The sequence below is a fragment of the Neovison vison genome, chromosome 1 (genome assembly GCF_020171115.1).
Source record: "Neovison vison isolate M4711 chromosome 1, ASM_NN_V1, whole genome shotgun sequence".
Lineage (NCBI taxonomy): Eukaryota > Metazoa > Chordata > Mammalia > Carnivora > Mustelidae > Neogale > Neogale vison.
In genome coordinates, this window is record NC_058091.1 from 230,969,605 (window position 1) to 230,981,890 (window position 12,286).

The window sequence follows — 12,286 nt, forward strand, 5'->3', positions numbered from 1 at the left end:
TAAAGATCTGACATTTATGTTTTCATTGTTATTTTGAGACCCTAAACTGCAGACTCCTGCTTATCTATCATAGTTTATTAATCAGTATGTAGGCCATTCCGTGACTGAATTTAATAATAGTAATAATCATATAGCAATAATAACATATCTTCTCATTTATATTATTTTTCCACATAAAGCAACTTTTCATATATATCTTACTTAGATTTCATAATAACTTGCTGAAATAAATTGTATTCCCATATTACAGATAAGGAGGTGGCAGTTTAGATGAGACAAGTAACCCACCTAAAGTTATAGAAGGAATAAGTGGCAGAGCCATGTGGTCTTCTATCTCCTCATCCCGGGATTCCTCTCCAACCCATCGTCGTAAGCAACAAATCGTTACTGATTGTCCAGTGTGTACAAGGTGTCATGACTGCCTCTAGTTGCCTAACTGGTTGCTTCCACCAGAACCAGCAGCCACCCATCCCATGATCAGTGCTGTGCACTCTTGCACATAATGTGATGACTGGGAGCCTCAGAGACTGACACAAAATGTGAAGTCATCGGAAGGCATAAAACAGTAATTAAGAATTCTCTCTACTGGTGTTATTCCTTTTCTTCTGGAATGTTAGCTTTATAAATGCTTTCATAGATTTTCCTTTAAGGCAGCTTTAATGATGTGATCCATTTCCTTATGTAAGAAAGGCTCAAGAATATTGGAACTCATTACTTGCCTCAAAGAAGAAAATATTTTGTTTGGCACAATGTTGACTGTTGGCCCACAAGTTCAACTTGACTGTTCTACTTAGAAGAAGCACAAATGAGTTTAGATCTACAAATTCAGGATCTAAAATATTTTGGCCAAATGCTACAGAAATTGCCCCCTTACAAGTGAAAATTCCAATCAAAATGAAAAACACTTTGCATAGAGGCAACACTGTACATTTTTAGAGATGATTCCAGGGCGTGCTGAGGGTTTTCAAAGCTGTACAAGGGCAGCTTTTTCCATCCACGATCTGCCATACTTCTAATTAATTTTTCCCATTGTTTGGTCTTTTAACCCAAGGTAGCAAGTTTCTTATGTCATGAGGGAACATGTGTTGGTGTCTGAAGTTTTTCTGTTGGAGAATGTGGAGAGAGGGCCAAGTGGGCCAGATACTTCTGGCAAGTCTGAGCCTTCTGTCCCCTCTTCCTCTTCTTCACAAGCCAAACCCCAGAAGCCACGCAAAGAGGGGCTTGAGGCATAGCTGTAGGAAAAGCAAGAGTACTGAGGAGCAGTCTGGTATCTGACTCTTTCCAAGACCAGACCCAGGCTAATGTGAAGTTATCACATTCTCCAGCTATGTCTACTGCCACAATCTGTATCTGTGGAATCTGTTGGAAGATTTCATTGAGCTAATAAAAGCATTATGAGTGTAGTCAGTAAAATGAGCTTTTAACAACGTGGGAAATTGCTTAGGCCATAATGGTAAATGAAGAAACAACACAAAAGGAATCTAGAAGTAAACAATATTCTTAGAAAATAAGATTTGAAGAGAACACACCAAAATGTTAACACTTCTGGACTGATAGTACTGTGGGCTACTGCTGTATGCTGCCCAGGATACATTCTCCCTTCAGGAAATAATCCCCTATATTTGCTTCAGTGAACCAGCCCCCCCTCTTTCTCAGACAAGTGTCTTGGGCAAGCTGCAGAGGTGGGATCCAATGGACTAAAACTAATCATCTTATCTCATTCCCCCCACCATGGTTTGCACATGGACATGTAGCTGAATTCGATTCAATGAGACACGAGGAGGATGTTTGCTAGAATTTGGGGGAAAGGCAGACTTCACTCTTCTCTTATTAAAATGGTAAGTGATGCTGAATTTCAAACTGTACCAGTCATTCTGTTACTGTAGAGTGAAAGCATGGTAATAATGCTGGTGACCCCTGTGTAGAGCCCAAGGCTCCAGCTATACTGTCCAGTCTGAGGAAGGAGATGGAGAGAAGCCAGGTTTTTGGTGGCATCATTTGAGCTCATGGATCAAAGCTAGCCTAGAGTCTCTGGAGTTCTCAGAAGTGGTATTGGGTTATTTTGTCACTTATAGTATAAGAAGCTCTAATTAATACAGAAATTGATACTGTTTTATTTTATTATTTTTTTGATACTGACAGTAATTTAAATTATAAAAGTAACTTTTCACTTTGTTTTTATAAATAGCTGTTCCCATAGTGTTTTAAGAGCACAGTCTCGGGATTCAAACCCGAGAGTCTTTAGTAGCAACAATGAGACCATGGGATAGTAGCTTTACCCACTCTGGGACTCGATCTTCCTCTTTGAAAGGGGGCTGGTATTTCAGCTGTGCAATTCAGTTGCACAGAATTGTTGTGAGAATTGCTAATTAATCTATAAAACACTTAGAAAATTGCCTAGCATGGGGTGAACACTTAGTGTTTGTTATCACTCTGATTTTCACACACAGTAATCCCCAGTGGCCGAGTATGATGGATAGAAAAGATTTTTCTTCCAACGCTCTCTATCCCATTACATTTTTGACAAGCTCAAAATATCAAACGTCATTAGAAGGTATTTGTGAAACAGGTGGTGAGGTGACAGTGTGGCGTAGTGAAAGAGCATGATTTTGAAAGCAGTTGAGACGAAGGTACCAGTCCCAGGAAATGAATTTCTAGCTGTGTGGCCTAGGGCAGCTGTTGAAATTCTCAAAGCTTTTGCTTCCCCATATATAAAATGGGAATGACAGCACCTTCTACACTGGTTTATTGCAAAGATTAACTGGGATATTAAGTGCCTATGATAGTGAGTTCCTGTCACACAGCTGGCACTCAAGGAAGGGCAGTATGATGAGTAGTTCTTTAAGCACTGAAAGTTTGTCTCTGATCAGTTAGAGCAAATGGTGTAAATTATTCCTATCTGGAAAAAAAATCACTTTCTCTTCTTAAAATCAAAATCACAGTCAAATGATTTGGAATCATTTTCTGTATATAAGGTTGGATCATTCAGTCCACTGGGAGCCAGAGACCCTAGAGGTTTAAATATATACTGGATTTCCCTTCTCCCACCTCCTGCCATTACACGTAGACACATGAGAGGAATTGTCCATTCTTTCATTTCTTGTTTGGCCTTCATACATGCAGAGAATGACAATGGCTGAATTCTAAGAAAACTATTTAATAAAATAGGATGCATGCTAGATTTGGTCTGCAGACCCTCTGTCACACAGCTCTGCAGGCAGAACCAGAGCTGGACACACAAAGTTCAGTGCCAGGCAGCTTTTAAATTTTTTTTCCCCTTTATTTACCACAATCAAGAGTGTGGGCTGCCTTGAATGTCCCTGGAAATTTTCTACATGACCTCTGAGACTCAGTTCCCAAGTCACTGAACCTTTGGGGAAATGCTTTGTTTTAAGCTCTGGCCCGGGTACTTGAAAACAAGTTTTCATTGGGTTGATCTCTCCCCTCTTCTCATTCTTTACACAGCAAAAATCACGTTAAGGACAGCAGATACTCTGTATTCTAATTTAGGGTTTCTTACCTATGACTGTAATGGCAGATGTGAGAAGAGGGAGCATAGATTTGGGAGAGCTAAAAACTTCCTTCTAGTATTCAACTCTTTTAGTAAAGTTCATTCCAGATTATGTTTTTTCTCTTTGTACTCCCCATTTACTAACTTTTCCCCATTGCTTCAGAAAAATGATCACAGTATTTGTAGGGAATAAAGGTTTCAAACTCTTGGCTTTCAAATTCCAAAGGCTTGGTCAGGTACAAGAAGGATTTGGGAAGAGTGTTTGCTCACCAGTGTTCATTGCCCCTTCTGGTAACACCAGCCTCCTACCCATATCCCCCTGCAGGCCAGATAAAGACTTCCCTAGTTGGGGAGAGCATAAGTAGATAAATGAGTGTAAGCAAGGGAAGTAGAGATAGTGAAGAAAAAAAGGACCCTCTACCATGTCCTTTACCTTGAGGTTAGTTCTCAGGTGGGGGAAAATGATGGAACCTCATGATGATGTTGGAGATCTGTTACCCTATGAAATCCTGGGAAGCAACAGCCTTGCAGTGTTTCCTAGCACACAGTGTTTTGACAGTAGTAAGTTAAAGATGGCCACATAGAGTGCCATTGAGTAGGAAAGCTTAAGGCAGCCCATCTGAATCTCCAGCAGCCCCAGAGAGGCACAGGTGAAGAGCTGAATTGCCCCTGGACCGTCAGGAAGGGCACAGGATTTAGCTGACAAAGGGTGCGAGGGGTCTTATAACACTGAGTCACGAAAGTAGAAAGTGGCGTGGACTATGCACACCATGAGTCCAGGTGGGTCAAAGACAGAATCTACTGTGGTGGCCATGACACCCAGAAACCAGAGTCATTGTTGGTCATCTCAACAGATGTCAGGCCTTGTCAAGACTGAGGACAGAAGCCCTTTCCTACTGCCCCAGAAGTTAGCTCACTCGGGAGAAAAGAAAGTAGAGGAGATCATCTGGAATCATTTGCATTCTTTTGCTGTGAGTTTCTCATGGCCCAGAGCAGGGAGAAGAAGTCAGATATATTTTTGGGGGTGGAGATAATTCCCAAGATGAATATTGAAAGATGGTAATCAAGTTGGGCAATGAAAGTAAAGAAGGCAATGATAGGGCAAGGGAACAGAGTAAAGCTGTCTTTTCTTGGCATAGAAGCAGGAAACAGTATATTGGAAACTGGCCCAGGAACCATTAGCAAATTGGTAATATGACAGCCTGGAGTTGGAGGTTATGATAAAGATAAGTTTGGAGAAGTAAGTAGAGGGCGGGTAATGGAGGACTTTTATGACACACAAAAGTGGCTTAGATGATAGAAAGGCATTGAAAGAGATGATCAGATTTTCAGCATTGTGCATGATGGGTTTGAGGGTTTCATTCTGGTTGTTTATTCCTCCCTGACAAAACTTAATAATTTAAAATAACATTACGTATTACAGTTTTGGAGGTCGGGAGTTTGGGCAGGGCTCAGCTGGGCAATCTTTCTGCTCTGTGTGGCACTGATTGACACCACAGTAGTATTCCTCTGGCGTCGATCTGGTATGGGTGTTACAAGATGTCTTTATATTCATGCCTGGTAACCGGGTAGCTGGGCCCCTGTCCCTCGCTATGTCATCTCAGCCCTTGCCATATGGTCTCACAAGGAAGTTGGGCTTCTTCATGGTGGCTCAGAACTTCCAGAGATCAAGGTGAAAGCTTCTCTTAAAGGTCAGCCCTTGAACTGGCATAGAGTCACTTTTTCTGTACTGTGTTGATCCGTGCCATACTCAAGCTTAGCTAAATCTACTAGACTTCACCCCATCCACAGAGAAGTATCAAAGAATATCTGGCCTTTATTAACCCACTGCAGTGTGAGAGGATATGAGACTGGGGTAGAGAGAAGTACAAGAGTTCTTAGAATCCCCAGTTCCTTAAGTATTCTTGTGCGAGCACTTCCAGATGTTCTCTTAACACCTTTCTTGTGGCACTAGGACATGGCTGTAATTGCTGGCTTATTCACCTCTTTCTCTCATTAGACTGACATTCTCAAGACCAACACATGTTTCTTACTCAGATCCATATCTAAGTGCCTGGCACATAGTAGATGTTCAGTAATTATTTATGGAATAAATGAACTGAATAAATTGGACCAGTTGGGGTCCTCTCAATTCCTGGGTCTTGGAACACCAGAGCAAGCTCCTATTTGATATACCCCCTTCTCCAGATCCAGATCTTCTTATTGACTTAAGAAATGCTGGATTTGAATGTATAAAGATAGCATTCAGTATGAACACATATGTAAATAGCTTTCAGCTTTTGCCTCCTGTGTTAGTTTTCTTTTGCGGCACAACAGATACTACAAACCTAGCATCTTAAAACAACACACATTATCTTCAGTTTCTGTGGGACAAGAGTCTGAGCACAGCTTGACTGGGTTCTCTGCTTTGGGTCTAACAAGGCTCCAGTTTGTTGGCTGAGGATGTTATCTTATCCGAGGTTTGATGTGGCAGGATCTGCTTCTGTTGGCCAAATTCACTTCCTTGAGTTGTGAAGACTTCAGTTTCGTACTAGCTGTTGGCCAGAGGCCATCCTTCATTTCTTGCTACATATCTAACAGCTCACAGTATGGCAGTCTGCGTCATCAAAGCCAGCAAGAAAGAAAGAGTCTCTTCCCAAGAGAAGTATTATAATTTCATACAACATAGAGGCCAGCACGTGGCAATTTGATTTGTCAAAGCTACAAAAGGGAGACACTGGTAAGATGGGCACTGTCATCTTACATAACATGGTCCTGTGCATCTCTTCTCTCATGGAGAAGAAATCACAAAAGAATACTGAGAAGCCAGAGGTCATAGAATTTATACTAAGAGTCTGTCTGTCATGCCCACTTAAAGCAAACTAAGGATTCTCATAATTTAAAACATGAGCTAGATTAGCTTTGTTCCCAGTTTCATTTGACTCTGACACTAAATTCCATTTATTATTTGTTGATCCTGGAAAATGATCAAACCTTAAAATTCTAAAGGAAAAACAGGAAGGAAAATTTTCAAGAAACTCCAGCTATCTCAAGAAGTATATTTATTTAATTTTTGCCTTTTCAGTGGGTACTGCCAACTCCTCTTGAGGAGACAGACACCCATTTGCCTAATCCAGTATTTAATACAATTAGTACCAAATCTCTATCCAAATTCTAGGCAAAAGCCTGGGAACTCTTGGCCATACAAGTCCATAAAATAAAATATTTTTTTTAGAAGTTCATGTTGGTACTTTCTTATCTGGTTTATCTGGTTTTAGTATAAGTACCAGACTTGGAGCCAAGGAATCTATTTTGTAACTGAAAAGTATTCTTGCATATGAGGGTCAACAAAGGAAGAACCTTTGCTTCTCTAAAAGTTGTGTGAGAGTTAACAAAAGCAAAGTATGATGAAAATCCTCAGGATGACACTCTGAAGCTAGCCTGGGCTATTGCCCAGTTACAGTCCCAGTACCTGACTTCCTTATCCTGTGTATGTGTCTGGGAAAACTATTGCATCTCACTGCTGCTCACACTTCTGCACCGGCCTTTCCTGCTCCCTGAAAGCCCAGGGCTATCTGACAGGGTTTCCCAGAGGTCTAGTGTAACAAGAAGCTAAAAGCCCTCTGCTTCAGTTTGCATCTATGTTTAACCTTTATTCAGAGTAGTATTTATTTCACTTCTAACTCTCTTGCTCTACTATAGTTGTCCATTACAATGAAATAAAATAAGCAAATACTTATAACATTGAGAAGTTTCTGCTTAAATTCTCAATTTTAAAATAATAGCCATAAAACTGTTGTGTTAGAAATCAGAATATGGGTCACCAGCGGCTTTGTAATAACCAGAAGGAAGCAGGAGGGGTCTTTGGGAGGTGTTGGTCATGTTCTTTTTCTTGATCTAGATGCTCATTATATGGCTTTCTTTGGTTTGTGAAAAACCTCCAAGTTGTGTTCTTACAGTATGCACAGTGATTGTGTGAAATTTTTGAAGTGGGGTCACATTTGTTTAGTTTCGTTGCTGTGAAGTGAGTTTGCCGTGTTTTTGAGCTTGGGAATTTAGTTACAACTTGATTTAAGTTCATATTTCATCCCAAACTTAGTAAGTAGATTATATAGTATGGCTGAAACTGCTTCATTTTGAAATTTATTTTGAATGACTTTTCATTCTGCTTAGTGAATTAGATACTATTAGGTTATAAAGATTTTAACACATACAAAACACTGTCCCCAACTCAACATTGATTAAATATTTAATTTAGAAAATTTTCTAAGGTATTTTATGCTAATAATGATAAATATAAAACTAGGGGACTGAAATTGGTAAAGAGTGGGACCAAGAATGCAGAGGCGGAAAACTTTTAAAAGAATAAGGCAGTGGGAAAAGAAGAAAAAGGTATACACTTGCCTCCTAAGTTGGAGAAAAGTGAAGATTGCTCACAAATGATGCTACTGGGTTTTTCCACGGAATAATGAAACAGAACATCTAGAATAGATTTTGGGGTGGGGCCGATAGTTCAAGGACAAGGAAAATAGTTAGGAAATAGCATTGATAAGGTAAACATGACTGAAAGTCAAGGGAATTGAAAATACTAGTGACAGTGCAGTTTAAAAAGTTGATAAAAGGGTTCCCACAATTTAGGGAGATAAGCAAAGGTAGGAAATAACTGATAAACTTTCAGAACAAAGACTGGAGGTCACACTGAGGACAAACCATAGACTCAGTGGGAGAGAACGAGTAAAAGAGATACAAGAGTAGGTAGTTGTGGGTAGAGAATCTTAACAATTGAAAATGTTGCAGGCGGAGTAATTTCATTTGAGGACTGGATTCAAGGAGTGACTACATCTATGGGCTTCTGACAGAGATGAAGATGATTGGAAAAGAAAGATGAGAAATCGTGAGGTCAGGGTTCTGAGTCATGATCATGGATGCTGAAATCATTAGGCTGGGGCAGGACATGCAGATCCTTCCAAGGCTGACACAGAGTTTAAGAAACACAGTAAGGCACAGGCAAGGAAGTAAATGGCTGTCTTGGTCACTGCCAACTGTATGCAAATAGTGAGCAGGGAGAATTGGTCTTCAGCACAGATTACCTTTGTTATGTAGCATTTTTTTCCTGGCTCTGTTCACCTGCTCACTCACTGTCCTCATATTGCTCTCTCACTGTACACTTCCCTACTCTCTGCTTTTGATATAAGTGAAATCCAAAATGATCCTAAGGCATACATGGAAAGTTGATTGATATGTCACTTTTTCCCACTTACTGTTGCATCTTGACAAGTTTTCTCATGACAAATCCTTAACTGAAAAGTGGTCATTTGAGGGCCAATACCCTAAAGAGGTGCCTGCAAACTAATAATTCCAGCCATGGGGGGAAGGGCTCTTTCTGTTTTGAAAAATCTTTCTCCAATATTGATTCATCCTTTTAGCCCACGACTTTAGCCATCCCCACAAAACGTCTTTCTTAGAAGTTAGGCTGGGTTAGGCCAATACATAGATACCCACAGAAGGAATGACTCAGTCGTTTGCTCTCTTGACCAGCGCACAAGGCAGACTAGTGTGCTGTGAGATATTGATTCCCTCCATCTTTATTCCCTGTACTGGTGAAATATCATCATTTTCATTATATGCTTTGATGCAAAAGGTTTGGGAAGCACTGACATAAGTCATCCACAAACAGCTGATATTTATTGAGCACCTACTATATACTGAGAGTCTCATGTATTTTAACTCATTTAACCTTTGCAGCATTCCCATTAGGTTGAACCATTATTCTCATTTTGCAGATAAAGAAACCGAGATGACCTGCCTGCCATCACAGACATAGGAAGTGGCAGCACCAGGATGCAAACTCAGGGAATTTGCAACCAGAAAGTTAAGTACACTTAACCACTATACATTCCTCTAAATAAATGTTTGCTAGAACTAAATAAACAATTTAAATTTTATACGTTTGTTTTAAACATCCCTGTAAATGGCCGACCTAGAATACAGTCCTGTCACACTGTAGGTTAGCTGTAGCATGACAGGGAGCACCAAGAGCTGAATACAATGTAGCTTTGTCTGTCTTACAGCACATCCCCAGGTTTGCTTAGGACTCCTTTATCACTAGACCCGCTTTTCCGTTTCTCTTCAAAAGTACTTCATCAACAACTAAGAGATCATAATTTGTTGTGTTTTCCCCTTTCTGAATCCTCAATATAATGAAAAACTTTGTAATTTTGTAATTGTTTAATTTATGGGTATAATTTGTTCAAGTCCATTAAGCCATTATTGCCCTCCTACAGCCTGCCATTCTTCCACAGAAGGCCCTGGCCTCGGGTTAACTGACACTGACACACACACACACCCCACCCCACCCCCGACCCCCCCACCCCTTACAAGTTTGTCATCTTGCTTTGGGAAAAAAAAAAACCAACCCCACAGCGAGCCTGAAAGTCCATTCTCAGGCAGGGGAGGTATGTAATGAAATTAGTTTTGCTAGGTATTTTTATCACAGATTGGGAGGTACAAACCGCAAAGAACTAGTTTCTTGGCGTGTCACACCACCTCTGGGGTTCACTGATCAATCGCAAACAAACTCATTTAGTAACTTAAATATATATATATATCCTGGCAAGGTTCATTTATGCATGCCTTGGACTGAGGCCGCCGCCACCACGATCTGCAGGCATCTCGTGTGAAGTTACGACCATCGAGTCCTTCACTTCCCCCGAGAAACTCCCACGCCTCCCCTGTCCCCGAGGGAGCCCGGCGGTCCTTCGCGGCTCTGAGTCCCTCGGGGAAGGCCGCGAACCAAGGCCGCGGGACCACAGCGAGAAGGGAGAGCGGCAGGCGTACAAAGTACCCGGGCTCCAGTTCACGACCCCGTTATTCCACGGAAAAATGGAACATTCCGCTTCTTCCGCCCGCGGAGGAGCGGTGGGGGGAACCCTTCGATCCGGTCTAGGAAAAGCGACGCGGGCGCCGCCGCCGGAATCCCGGACGCCAGGAGCTGCGTTACGGGAATTGCAGCAGACTGGAATCCCGCCCCTTCGCCGTCGGGTTACCGCCTGGCCAATATCCTAGCGCGCCAGGTCTCGCTGGAGCCAATCAGCATACAGTCCCTAAACCCGGGGGCGGGGCGCGGCTAGGGCGCTGCGGGGCGGGGTCGGGGGCGCAACGCCCCGCCGGGGGAGGAGGGCCGCGTGCCGCGTCTGCTGGAGGGAGCCGGGAGCGAGCCGGAGCCGGAGCCGGAGCCGAAGCGAGGACTGGAGTGGCCCGCTGTTTCGCGCGGGGAACGCCCGGGCGCAGCTGAGCCAGGGGCCGCGACTGGGCGGCCGACTGACCCGGCCTGGCCTGGGACGGAGGGAGTCGTCGCTCTACAGACGCGGATGAGCGAGGCGCCGCGGCCTGAGGTGAGGAGATCCCGTGGCCGAGTGAAGGGCCGCGTAGCGGGAGGGTGAGGGCCGGGTCGGAGGTATTGGGGCCTGGAGACCAGGCACTCGAGGGGGCCTCCCTTCCCCGGAATGTGCACGTCCCAAACTTGTTAGTCCAGCCTGGAAATCCCCCACGTTCCTCCTTCCTTTCCGTGTTCACACACCTCTGAATTTGATTTCTACAAGTTTGTCACCTATATTTCTCAACCATAAGCGCAGACCTTACTTAAGCGCGCTCACACACACCCACACTCCCTTCTTTGGCCCACGCCCCCACATCCCCACTTTTTGCCCTTTTCTATCTCCCCTTAATTTGCACTGGCCCCGCACTTGATTCTTCATTTTTTTTCTACCTGGAAATCAGTATCTCTTTACCAAAGCCATCTTTTCATCGTGAAGTTACGGTGTTTCAACATGATTGAAAGTTCATTTTAATTAAAATATTTTAAACTAAATGGCGTTTTTTTCTATTTTTATCTCTTACATGTATCCCACATAGCGCTGTATTTGAGAAGCACCAAATCCATCTTTAAAAGTTTACCCCTCCCCCTAGCTTAAAGGTTATTCCAAGTGGCAAGGTTCTTCTGTTTTTCAGTAGATGAACAGCATTTTATTCATAACTCCAGCTGAAAAAAATATCGCAGGTTAGAATTAAGACTTGCCATTTTGGTTTTTTGGGGATTTTTCCCTTCAGAAGAACACCCATTTTGGTTTAATTTGTGTAGTATTGGCATTTTCAGCAGTTACGCTGCTAGGAAATAATTAGTGATTAGAATGCCAGGGTGACTTCTAAAAGATTGGAGTGTTCGGTTAAGTCACTGCTGTAAACAAACCCTTTAGACTGTGTGACTGCCAGCTTCAAGTTGGAACAACTGTTAATTTGAAATTCCTGGCTCAGATCATCATCTGAGCTGTTCGCCATTATCTTAATTTCTTAGATTACTGATAATTTTCACTTGGAAGAATTTTTTTTTTTTTTTAGCTATAAATGGAATTACACGTTTATGTAACCAACTTGATACTAAGTTGAATGGTGTTTTCCAGCTGCTGCTTTTGAGGGGTTATTTTGAACACTTGTTTTTAATCACAAGTGGAAGACAAAAAGCACAGGATGGAGAAAGTGAGAAAAAGGATAAGTTTTATAGTGGAATTTTTCCCTCTTCTCAAGTCTCTCTAATTGGCAGTGCTGTCTGTACATGTTTAAGTTTCTTATAGGTAATTTAGAATATTATAAATACTGCCAGCTAAGTTAATATATTTTCCTATGTAATGAAAAACATGCAGTGTTCTTTCACGTTTTCATTTATGAGTTGCAGTGTTTTCAGTTTATTTAAAATTTTTTTCCAAGGGAATTTGAGCTTCAGTTAATGTTAGGTAAGTG

General features: G+C 42.0%; 1 protein-coding gene across 2 annotated transcripts in view; it reads left to right on the forward strand.

The window, feature by feature from the left end:
- Positions 1–10,677: 10,677 nt before the first annotated feature.
- The window catches only part of IL6ST (interleukin 6 cytokine family signal transducer), a 60,224-nt gene continuing 58,615 nt past the window's right edge, over positions 10,678–12,286 (forward strand). For both annotated transcript variants that reach the window (XM_044224619.1, XM_044224634.1), the window contains exon 1: positions 10,678–10,884. The gene's annotated coding sequence lies outside the window, so the exon portion shown is untranslated. The remainder of the gene's footprint in view (positions 10,885–12,286) is intronic.